General features: G+C 43.3%; 1 protein-coding gene across 1 annotated transcript in view; it reads right to left on the bottom strand.

Annotated features, from left to right (window-relative positions):
* Positions 1-3,224, bottom strand: part of EIF4E3 (eukaryotic translation initiation factor 4E family member 3) — a 40,264-nt gene extending 37,040 nt beyond the window's left edge. The window contains exon 1 of the mRNA XM_034998717.1: positions 2,976-3,224. The gene's annotated coding sequence lies outside the window, so the exon portion shown is untranslated. The remainder of the gene's footprint in view (positions 1-2,975) is intronic.
* Between the last annotated feature and the right edge of the window lie 8,314 nt (positions 3,225-11,538).

Genomic DNA, 11,538 nt, shown 5'->3' with positions numbered 1-11,538 from the left:
CCCGCCCCGGGCCCGACGCCCGCCGGGCCTGGGAGCCGCCGGGGGCACGGTCCGGCCGGGCCGCCAGACCGAAGCCGGCCGACCCGCTGCGGGCGGCGGGGCCCATCTGGCACGGGGCACGGACCCGGCGGGCGGGGGACCGACGGCCGGCCGGCCGGGGGGAGGGCAGAGCTGCAGCCGGGCACGGATTAGCGGTCGCTGGGGGTCGGGGAACGGAGGACCGGTCAGAGAGAGGGCTGGTTCTGCAGCCAGACGGGACGGAGGCCGGTGAGATGGACGGGCGGGTTCCGGAAAGATGGAGGGATGGACGGACGGACCAGTGGATGGAGTTTCAGACGCACGTGGTGGGAGCGGAGGACGGGTGCATGGAAATACCAGCAGTCTGAAGGATGGGTGGGAGAACTGGCAGATGGTTGGAGGAGGATGGAGGGACGGAAGGGCAGATGGAAGCGCAGTTGGATGTGACAGAGAGATGGCAAGGGGAACCGCTGGCCAAATGGATGAAGAGACTGGAATGTCCAAGAGTGCCCGAAGGGAGGGCCAGACAGACCCAAGCCAGGGACCACTGACTTGGGCATGCGTTTGTGATAGGTCAGTTTTGCATTCCTCACGGTGAGCACATTTCCTAACTCAGCTAATTTTAAGGGAACACAGCTCCCATCCCACCCTTTCCAGAGCCACCATATGCCTATAGTAAGGGACCAAGTCTGGCCCAAAGTATGGCCAAGTTCAGAGGAAGGTTCACAAAGTCAGCCTAAGTCTCCAGACTTGCCCCAAAGCACCTGCAAAGAAGGAAACCAGGCACTCTTGAACACAGAACCCTCTGCTTTCTGAACTTCTGAAGGCACAGGGAACCCCTGTGGCCGTAAGATTCCTGGGTCCAAAGTAAGAGGAATCCTCCTGGCACAACTCCTTGGGAGCTATGAACGCATGTCGTAAGTGGCATGGGCATGAATGCCCTCTCGAAGCTCCAATTTTGGTTAGTCCCTCCCTGGCCTTTAACAGCTGTGGATGTAGAGTTCCATCTTCTCATAGATTTTCTACCTGGCCTAGCATATGTTCTGCTCTTAGCTTGAGCATTCACTGGGATAGACTAGAACAGGAGCTGTAAGACCAGATAGGTTCAGGGATTGTAAATGCCTATTATCAATCCCAAGATAGGTGCCTTCCCTAAAAGGTATTCAAGTTCAGATAAAATGACAAGCTAAATGAGACCAATGCTTTGTGATCCCTCTTGCAAACATAATCTGTATACAACATATGAGGCTGAAAGCAGTGACATATTTATAAAGTCCTTCTGGCTCTGAGATCCTGGGGCTCCTTTTGGTTAGATGCAGGGTTTTTTGTTTAATTTTTCCTTTTATTTTTTCAAGAAACGGCATATATGGTATTGCTTAGGCTGTTCTGAGTGTATTAATTCATTTAATCCTCACAACAATCCAATGAGGAAGGTACTATTTTATGGATTTATCCATTTTATGGATGAGGAATGCAGAAGTTAAATTAATCCCAAGGTCACACAGCTAATAAGTGATAGAACCAGGATTTGAACACACGGATTCAGACTCCAGAGTCTAGGTTTTTAACTGCCAGGCTCTACTGCCTCTCTACCTGGAGAATGAACAGGTCTACATACTAAAAATAAGGCAGTGAATAGTAAGTCTCCCTCCCTCCCAAGGCTATCAATCTTCCTGCCCAGAGGAAACGACTGTTAACAGTTTCCTTCCGGAAAAAATGCAAGTAGGCACATAAAAGCATATATCTAGATACAGAAATTGTATCCCTATCAATATCTTTTATAAGAGAAACAGAAGCATTTTATACCATTGCTGCACTTCCTTATCTACTTAACATTATATATTTGAAGATTTTTTTCCATATCAAAACATATACCTCTACTTAAAGGGCCACAAAATAATCCATTGTAAAGAAATAATATAATTTAATTCACTAGCCCTCAAGGCTTCCGTGGTTTAGTCATTCTCTTTTATAAATAATGCTACCATAAGCATTTTTATATTCAGTGTCTTTCTTCAGCTGCACAAGTTTACTTCAGAATAAGTTTGGAGAACTAGAATTTTGGTCGGCATTAAAAAATTTGACCCATATTGCTAAATTACTGTGCAAAGTGGTTAAATGAATTTATATATAACTGATTTAGAAATAAGGGTTGATTCTGAAGTTATGTTTATTAAATGATATTTATCTTCATAAAATTCTAAGATAGGAAGGGACTTTTTGCTTTCTAATTAGATTAGACCTCGTCAAACTGTCTAGTCTAGCTTCTTCCTCTGTCCTTCAACAATACTGTCAACAACACAGGGTTATTTTAAAAAGTTTTATGTGCAGTTTCTGAAAGAGAGTAAGCACCACATGCTAAATTACTTTCAGAATTTAGAACAAGGAACAGTCTGGCAATTTTTCTTTATTGAATAACAATTATGTACCCCCCTCTCTTTTTGCTTTGGCTTCCAGGATGCTCAAAATTACATCTGATGCTTAATCAGAACACTGATGATAACCAATGAAGCAGCGTCACTATTTTTATATTAACCTACTCCTATTTTTATTTTAATGACTTAATTGCACATAGGCATCTTATACTGTGAAGCCCTCAGATCTATTTTGGAAGGAGATGATGTACAAAAGGATAAAAGTTAAATGACCTTAAGATTAATAAAACAGCCCAGGCAACATGGCTAGGATGAGAGGCAAGCAGAGAACAATGGGCCTAATTTTCATCCCCTTCCTGTTTGAAATGTGTAAGAGACTTAACTATTGTTACTGCTCTTCAGACTCATCCTTAGAAGATAAAAAAAAAAAAAAAAAGGGAAAATTCTCCTTCTCTTCTCCACTTTGCAACTGGACAGCAGGAATTAGAAATACAGGATAAAAAGGAAATGTGGAGATTATCTAAGCAAACCCCCCATTTTACCAATGAGGAAACTGAGGCCCAGACAGGTGAGGTGACTTACCTGAGGCCACAGTTCTGGGAAATGACAGAGGCAGGACTAGAATGTGAGTAGCTTGAGATCCAGGCCAACGTGCTCTCCCGCTGTGTAACGTGCACCTCAGACGACTTGGGGTAGCAGGAGGGAGGAAGAGAAGGTGACCCCACAGCCCCTAGCAAGGAAAACAACAAAAAGGACTTGAGGCACTCATAAATAATTAAGCAATTAGCTGCAGCAGCTACTCCCCTCCCCTCTAGGATCCAGTCGCCAAGGCAACTTGGGCAGGGTGCCTGCTGGTCGCCTAGTAACAATGTGCTCTGCTCCCTTGACATGCTCCCTAGGCATCAAAGGATTTGCGAGCTGGGAAGAGCCTTAGACGGGGGTCCCTATTCCAACACCTTCATTTTCCATATGGGGAAATGGAGGCTCAGAGAAGCCGAGTAACCTGCCCAAGGTCACACAGCTACTCAGAGGCACAGCTAGGCTCCATTTCCAGTTGCTTTCCATTGCACTAGGGCTGCGTTGGGGATGCTGAAGATGGAGGAGAGGAGATCTTTCCACAGTTCCTAGAAGAATGAGAAAGTAAGAGCGAGCCAGCCCGCAAGCAAGAGACAGAGACCTTGAGCTCTCATATGCAATTAGCAGGAGCTGGTAATCCCATCAGCCCAACTTCCATCATCACCATGGCAACATGGGTGAGGCGGGTACTGGTTGCCTAGGAACGAGTGGTCCTCTCTCTTCACTCTCATCCAGCTCCCTGGGAGTCACAGAAATAGTAGAATATTGGAGCTGGAAGGGAAGGCAGGGATCCTAACTCTGTCTCCTCCTTTGACTAATGAGGAAGCTGAGGTGTGGGGGCACTGTGCGAGGTCACACAGCCACATGGCTAGTTAGTGACAGGGACTCATTGTTAGCCGGCCAGCCTTTCTTGAATTCCCTCCATTTGCTGCCTCTGTCATAGCACTGTGGGATGGAAAACTTCACTCAGTAAAGTCAAAGCACAGGAGGGGAATGGCTGGCGGTCCCCTGGTGGCACTTCTACCACCTGTCTAAATGGCAGCACATGAGACCTGCACACAGAGCCGACGAGAGGTACCATGTGTGGTAGCTAAATGCAGTGTCTCTCAAGTCAGCAAACCTGAGTAAAAACCCAGCAGCTCTCCCCAGACCCAGTAAGCTTCTTGTCCCTCTATGGCTCAGTCTTTACATCTGAGAAATGGGCATCTTGACATTCCCTGCCTCTTAAGTCATCATTAGGAGTAAATGAGAAAACATGCATGTCAAGTGCCTGGTGTATAGTAAAGGTGCACTAAATGTTAGGTCCTCATTTATTCTACATTCAATAAATATTTACTGTGTATCTGCTATACAAGTGCCACTGTTCTAGGCTCTTGAAATTCATTAGTGAGCAATACAGACAAAAGAAATCCCTGGCTCAGTGAGCTTATTTTCCAGGGGAATGAATATATATGTGTGTGTGTGTGTGTGTGTGTATATGAATATATATATAAACACAAACACTTAAATATATATGTATATACATATATATGCATTACATATATATTTAAATGTTTGCTGAATGGGCGGAGGAACTCATTGCCAATATGCTATGTTTATGTTACCAGGCTCCTTCTCTAAGACTGAGAAATTTCCTGTTTACAGGGTGTGATGCTATAAATATGCAGGCCTGTCTTGTATGTGGGAACTCCCGGTTTCCTTTCTTTTAAAGGCTCAGAATAAAAAGGAAAACAGTGGCCGCTAGATGGCAGACCTCAGTCTCTCTAGATTCAGGGGACAGTGAGGCCCAGGCCCTGCAGAAGCTTCCAGCAAAGGCAGGTGTGGCAGTGGTCAGTCCCAGGAGGGGCCCGGAGGAGGGGGGTAGGTTTGAAACACCTCTGGGGCACTGAGGGTGTCGGGGGAGGCTGTAAGAGTTATTGCTTTAGTGAGACTGAACCCTGCTTTAACCAAGATCCTGCCAGGAGTAAGCTGTGTGACCTTGGTAAGTTATTAACCTTGCTGAATGCCAGATTCCTCACTCGGAACATGTAGATAACAAGAGCTCCCTCCATAGGCTGCTTTGAGGGATGTATGAGAAAACATGTTTATACACCTTGCAAGCCACACACAGGAAAAGCTCGACTCATGTTATTTGTCTAGAATCTAAAAGACCCCTGAGGGGTCCCTTGCAAGTGCAAGGGAAAGGGCTAAGCGAAACAGCATTTGTTGAGTATTTGCAATGAGGAGCCTGAAGTCCTCCCAACCACTGAGCCTGGAAAATGTGACATCAAGGTTCAGTGGACCCACCCTCCACATCTATATCCACCTATCAGCCACAGAGTCCTGGTTTTGCTCCTCCTGCAGCCCCTGCATTGGTCTTCCTCCTTTATTCCCACCAATAACACCGACTCCCAGTCCTCACATCCTCAGTTCCGGCCAATCGCGACATGCTTCTGACCAGGCTCCGTGCTTCCAGCCCTTGCCCCGCCAACCCGGTGCCAGACAGTAGTCTCAGCAGTTGTCTCCCAGCACCAATTCAATCATGCCTAACGTGCTTCGCCAGCTTCCTATTGCTCTCACCATCTCTTTCTGGTTGCAAACAGGGCTCAGTATCTTCTGCACGCTTCCTGCCTTTCCAACCACATGGCTGCACTCTCCCCGGTTCCTTACAGCTTCTCTGCAGCCTTGAGGCATCTACACAAGCTGTTTCCTCTGCTGAACCGCCCATCTCTGCTCTGCATGACTAGCTTCTTCTCCCACTCAGGCCTCCTGGGCAAGAGCTTCCCAACCATCCGGCTCCAGAGCAGGTCCTCATCCCCACTGATGATTTCCCTAACACGCGTCATAGCTGCACGGATCTACTGTCCATCTCCCACCCTAGAACATCTGGTCCAAGAGGACCAGGACCCTTGGTTTCCCTGGTACCCTGCCTAGGTCTGGCCACATGGGTGGCATGCCCCCAAGATTTGTGAAGGAAAAGAACTGGGTATACAACAGCTGTTGATTGAAAGAACAGTCAGTGAATTTGTTTCCCAATTTCTAGTCTTTCTCCTCTGCTAGTTTATCCTTTTGGAGGATGGTATATTACTCTTCCTAAAAAGCACCTTTTCCCTGCTACTTTGCTCAACTTATATGGCTGCCTCTCTCCCACAAGCTGAAGTCTGAAATCTCCAGTCTAGCATTTGCAATCTTCCCACTCAACCCACCCTTCCAAATACATCTGGGGATGGCTTTCCTCCTCCTCCAGCAACAGCCCACCCCCTATCTGCCAAAGGAAAGTCTCTATACTCTGAGCTCCGTTTACTCCAGTGGATTTTTTGTAACAGCCTTCCAACTTCCCCCTTTCCTCTGTAAGAGAGCATTCCTCTCCTTTGTTCTCTGCACTTGCCAATGGTTTGGCCATAGCTTGCTTGTCCTGGGTTCCAATTCTCTGCTATTTCTGAATAAATAACTGGAGGTTTTATTTCTAAGGTTAACATAACCCACTCCTACTGCTGGCATTCAGATTGTTACCGAGGGTTGTCCCCATTACGTGCAACCCTGCAATCAATATACTCTGCAAATCACTGGCTCCCTCATAGACTAGTTATTAATGCTCCCCTGGCCTATCAATCAACCAAAGATGTGAGGATGCTCAGGTCAGAGAATGGACCTGAAAAGGAAGGCCAGCAGACTTCAACTTGGTCTTTGGAAATTTTTTAAAGGGAGGAAGAGATGGTCAGTAGAAGGGCAATGTGATCAGGGGAAATCCCCCGAATGTGTGTTTGAACCCACCCTTAACAGCTGTGTGATCTGAGACAAATCAATCAACCTCTCTTTTTCCTCAACTGAAAAATGAGTGTGCTATTAAGACTGGGTTCGCAGTGCTGCCTGGAGATGAGGCCCCGCATGAGCCATAAAATGCCACACAATTACTGGTTCTTGTTTCCTTATTACAATTCCTGGCAGAGATAACACTAGGCTACTTGAATACAGGTGTTCTCCTTTGCACTCTTCGGAGCTTTAGAGAAGAGTGTATAGGACCATCCATCCCTGTTTGTGTGAGACTGCCCTGATTTCAGCAACATGCATCCTAGAAAACCCCTCCTCAGTCCTGGGCAATCTGGAATGGTTGGTCATGCCAGGAGCATGTCCACAGCGCACTTGGTGGCCTACATCCATCCAGGAGGCCTCCAATCCCCCACTGCAAGGTAACCGTTGCTTGCATGGTGGGATATGTCAGCAGCAAGCTGGTTACTTCTTCATAGCTAAGAAATTCTTCAGGGATAAGATTTGATTTTGAGCTTTCACTTATGGCTCAGAAATCTCTTAGGGGGAACATTGTGCAAGCCTGTACTCTTGAGAAAGGGCACTGTGCCTTCCAAAGCTTTATTTTTAAGCTTAAATAATCACATCATATTATGGCATAAGAAATCATCATACAGAAAATATCAACTTACTGAGCAAAATATTAGGAGGTGATGAGTCACGTTACAAAATGACCACGTATACCTTATTTCTGGTATTAGTTTAAGCTCCTTGTGTGTGTGTAGGGGGGCATGAGAGGTCACCTTTGTGTTCCTCACAGAGTATTTTAAGATTGCTCATGTAGTGAATATTCAATAAATATCTGGATAATGAATCCCTCTATGATTAAAACATTCATTAAAGTGAATATTAAAATATTTTATAAGTCATTTACTTCTTAGGAGCTGAGTCCTCTAAAATTTGAGAAGCTATTATCAGTTGATGGGCAATTCGAAAAGGAAAATAAAGCAAGTTTGGAATAAAGCCACATTATTTGTTTTCCAAAAAATAAAATTATAATTGCATAAAATTTTCAGAACTGCAACTACTGAGCAAAGTGCTACATTAGGAATCATGAAGATGCTTGCAAACAGAATTTTAGGCCAAAGAAATCTCTGTGGCTACTTAATCTCTTTCCTTTTACCAAGTGCTAGAATTGCATACTCCCAATACAGAAAGATAGTCATTTTTTTTCCTTCTTTCCTGTTGGCTTTCATTTTTTACATATTATGCACATAATATTAAGTTGCATGTTATGGTATATCTTTAAAATTTCCTTAGTATTGGGGCACCAGGCTGGTTCAGTTGGAAGAGCATGAGACTCTTGATCTCAGGATCGTGGCTTTGAGCCCAACGTTGGGTGTAGAGATTGCTTAAATAAATATAAAAATAAAGAAATAGGGGCACCTGGGTGGCTCAGTCACTTAAGCGTCTACCTTTGTCTCAGGTCATGATCCCAGGGTCCCAGAATCAAGCCCCACATGGGGCTTCCCACTCAGTGGGCTCCCTGCTCAGCAGGGAGTCTGCTTCTCCCTCTGCCCCTCCCTCCACCACTCAGGGTCCCTCTGGCTCGCTCTGTTGTCTCTCTCTCAAATAAAAAAGTTTTAAAATGTGGCTTCTAATGGGGGTTATAATAAACTGGTACCCGACACACCACTGTGCACACGTGTTTTGGTCACAAATATTTATCATCATTGAGCACGATCTTGGAGATAGCTAAGAATCACTTTTGCCCTTTCAAAACCTTCCAGGTCCCTCAGAACTAAACTCTGAATTATCCTACTTGGAGTTAACGCTCTATGATTCCTAAAATGCCCAAGGGTCATACTTTCTTGCCTCATGGACTAAAATATTTCATATGACATTAAAACATCATATTGTCCATAAAATACACTACTATCTTTCTCATGTTTTGCACAAGCATAGTTAATGATGCAAATAATTTCCTATCTTTCATTCTGAGGGAAAATCATTAATAAAACCATACTCCTTGCAAGAAGCGAAATTCAGCACTAAGAGGGCACAGACCACCCATAAAGGCAAGACATAAGTTCGCAGTGAGGAAACAAGCCTAATGATTATAGTGTCCAGATGGAAATGAGTAACTGAATCGTTCTCTGTCAAATCAAATAGCATCTTAATAAGTTGTTGCATCATCCTGTTGATTTAATTTAACTGGAAGATACCAGAAAATGAGTACAACCTGCAACAGTATCATTTCCTGGGCTCATTAGCATTTGGCCTGGGAACCCTCTCCTTTTGTTCTGAAGGTGGAGTTACCCCCCAAATGATCTTTGGGTTTCTTTCCTTCAAAAGCAGCCCAGGTTAAAAAGAGAAATACCCCCAAACTGGAATTAAATTACTGGAATTAAAAAACTGGAATCCCAGTGTTTGGCCAAATCTTTTATCAAAGAAAGAATTCAAACACTCCTTTTCCCAGGCAAGCTGGTAAGTACAAGTTGTCATGGAAACAGGATGTATTCAAATTATACGAGAAATGACGTTCTTCATCTAACTAGGTGTTCATCGCCTCTAAATGGGGAGAAATTGTTGTAACTGAAATCCATTATATTTCTTTCAAATCTGCATTAAAAACAATCATTTCCTTTATTTTATATAGGAATACACAGACTCAAAACCTCACTCTCATGAAAGGGAGAATTAAAATTACTTGCAAAGGAACTGGTGCGTAAATAAAAAGACATAAAATGAAAATGAATCCCATGATATAAATCTACTGACGCATAGTGAAGGGGTGGGAGAATGGAAATATAATACATCCTTCACCTGCAATGGGACATATTTTTCTTCAGTAGCATTAGTGACTATTTTTTATAGAATGATCTAGGCCAGAATAGTTTTCTAGAAGTTAGAGTGGTTTGCTACTAGGTGTATCGTTACTGCTGCTGATTAGAGCAGAGGCCCTTGTTAATCTACACATGCCTATGGAAGACACAGAAGAAAGGCAATGCTGTGCTGAACAGGTATTTCCCACTACTTAACAAGGCAATTATTAAGAAACACATGGCATAAGCTAATTTTGCAGGGAGGGATTTACAGCATGGAAGCCCCATGAGGCCACAGTTGTACCTAAGAGGCAGCCTGAAATTCTTTTGGGATCAAGGTAGTCCTGGGGAAACCTTTTAATTTTTTTCTGGTGAAGATAATTTCTCTACTTCCCTCAAAAAAGAGAAAACAGATTTTTTATTTTTGCAGCCTAGAATGCTGAGGTGTCAAGAAAACCCTTATAGCACTGAAGACAATAATAATTCAAATTAAAATGCCAACAGCTCCAAAATAAACAAAGCACTCTTAAAATTCAACAAGAAGAAAATGAACGGACTAATTTTAAAATGGGCAATGATCTGAACAGACAGCTCACCAAAGAAAATATACAGATGGCAAATAAGCATATGAAAAGATGCTTCACATCATCTGTCATTAGGAAGCTGAAAATTAAAACAATGAGGTTCCATATACACCTATTAGAATGACCAAAATCCAAAACACTGACAACAGCAAATGCTGATGAGGCTGTGGAGCAATAGAAGCTCTAATCACACTGGTGGGAATGCAAAATGGTACAGCCACTTTGGAGGACAGTTTGGCAGTTTCCTATAAAACTAAACATACGCTTACCATACAATCCAGCAATACGGCTACCTGGTATTTACTCAAAGTAGTTGAAAACGTGTTCATACAAAAGTATGCACCCAGACATTTATGGCAGCTTTATTCACAATTGCCAAAATATGGAAGCAACCAAGATGTCCGTCAGTAGGTGAGTGGGTAAATGGAAATGGTATGTCCGTTAATTGGAATTGTATTCAGTGATAAAAAAAGAAATGGATTATCAAGCCATGAAAAGACACAAGGAAGCTTAAATGAATATTACTAAGTAAAAGAAGTCGATCTGAAAAGGCCCTATACCATATCAGTCAAAATATATGATACTCTGGAAACGGCAAACCTATGGAGAGAGTAAAAGGATGAGGGGTTGCCAAGGGTTAGGGGAAGGGAGAATGAACAGATAAAGCAAAGGGGATTTTTTAGGGCAGTGAAACTGTTTTGTATGATACTATCATGGTGGACACATGTCATCATACATCTGTTGAAACCCATAGAAAGTAAAGACCAAGAGTGAACCCTAATGTAAACTATGGATTTTGGGTGATAATGATGTTTCAATGTAGATTCATTGATTATAACAAATGTACAAATCTAGTGAGGGGTTTTGATAGTGGGGTAAGTTGTGCATGTGCACATTTAAGGGAAATCTCTATACTTTATGCTTGATTTTGCTGTGAATCTAAAGTGCTTTAAAAATAAAGGCTATTAAAAAAAAATACCAACAATGACAACAGGTAACATTTCATGAGTGTGTAACTATGTTCCACATTTACTTACCTATTCCACATATCAGTCCTGTAAGTAGGTATGATTATCATCCCCATTTTATACATTGGAGGCTCTAAAGGGTTGAATAACATTCCCATAATTACACAGCAAGAAGTATGGAGTTCAAACCAAAGTCAGCCTGGTTCCAAGTCTGTGCTCCTACATTTGCAAACTTACCTCTAGAGGACAAGTTTCACCTCCCTGCAGTTATCCCTCTAACATATGAAAAACGAGATGGGCCTTTGACTTAGGGAAGTTTTCAAATTATGCCCCCAAATGTTTAAAACTAGAACACTGTAGAAAAGGGCCTGTGTATCTGGTGTACAAAGCATATGTACACATATTAAAAAACAATATGGAATCTGGTAAGCAGTGGAGTTGAACTACAAATTAACAGCAGTTAAGC

This window comes from Mirounga leonina, unplaced genomic scaffold, assembly GCF_011800145.1.
Source record: "Mirounga leonina isolate KUSES-001 unplaced genomic scaffold, KU_Mleo_1.0 Mir_94, whole genome shotgun sequence".
NCBI lineage: Eukaryota > Metazoa > Chordata > Mammalia > Carnivora > Phocidae > Mirounga > Mirounga leonina.
Note: the sequence above shows the minus strand (reverse complement) of the source record. Positions and strands in the feature narration are given on the sequence as shown.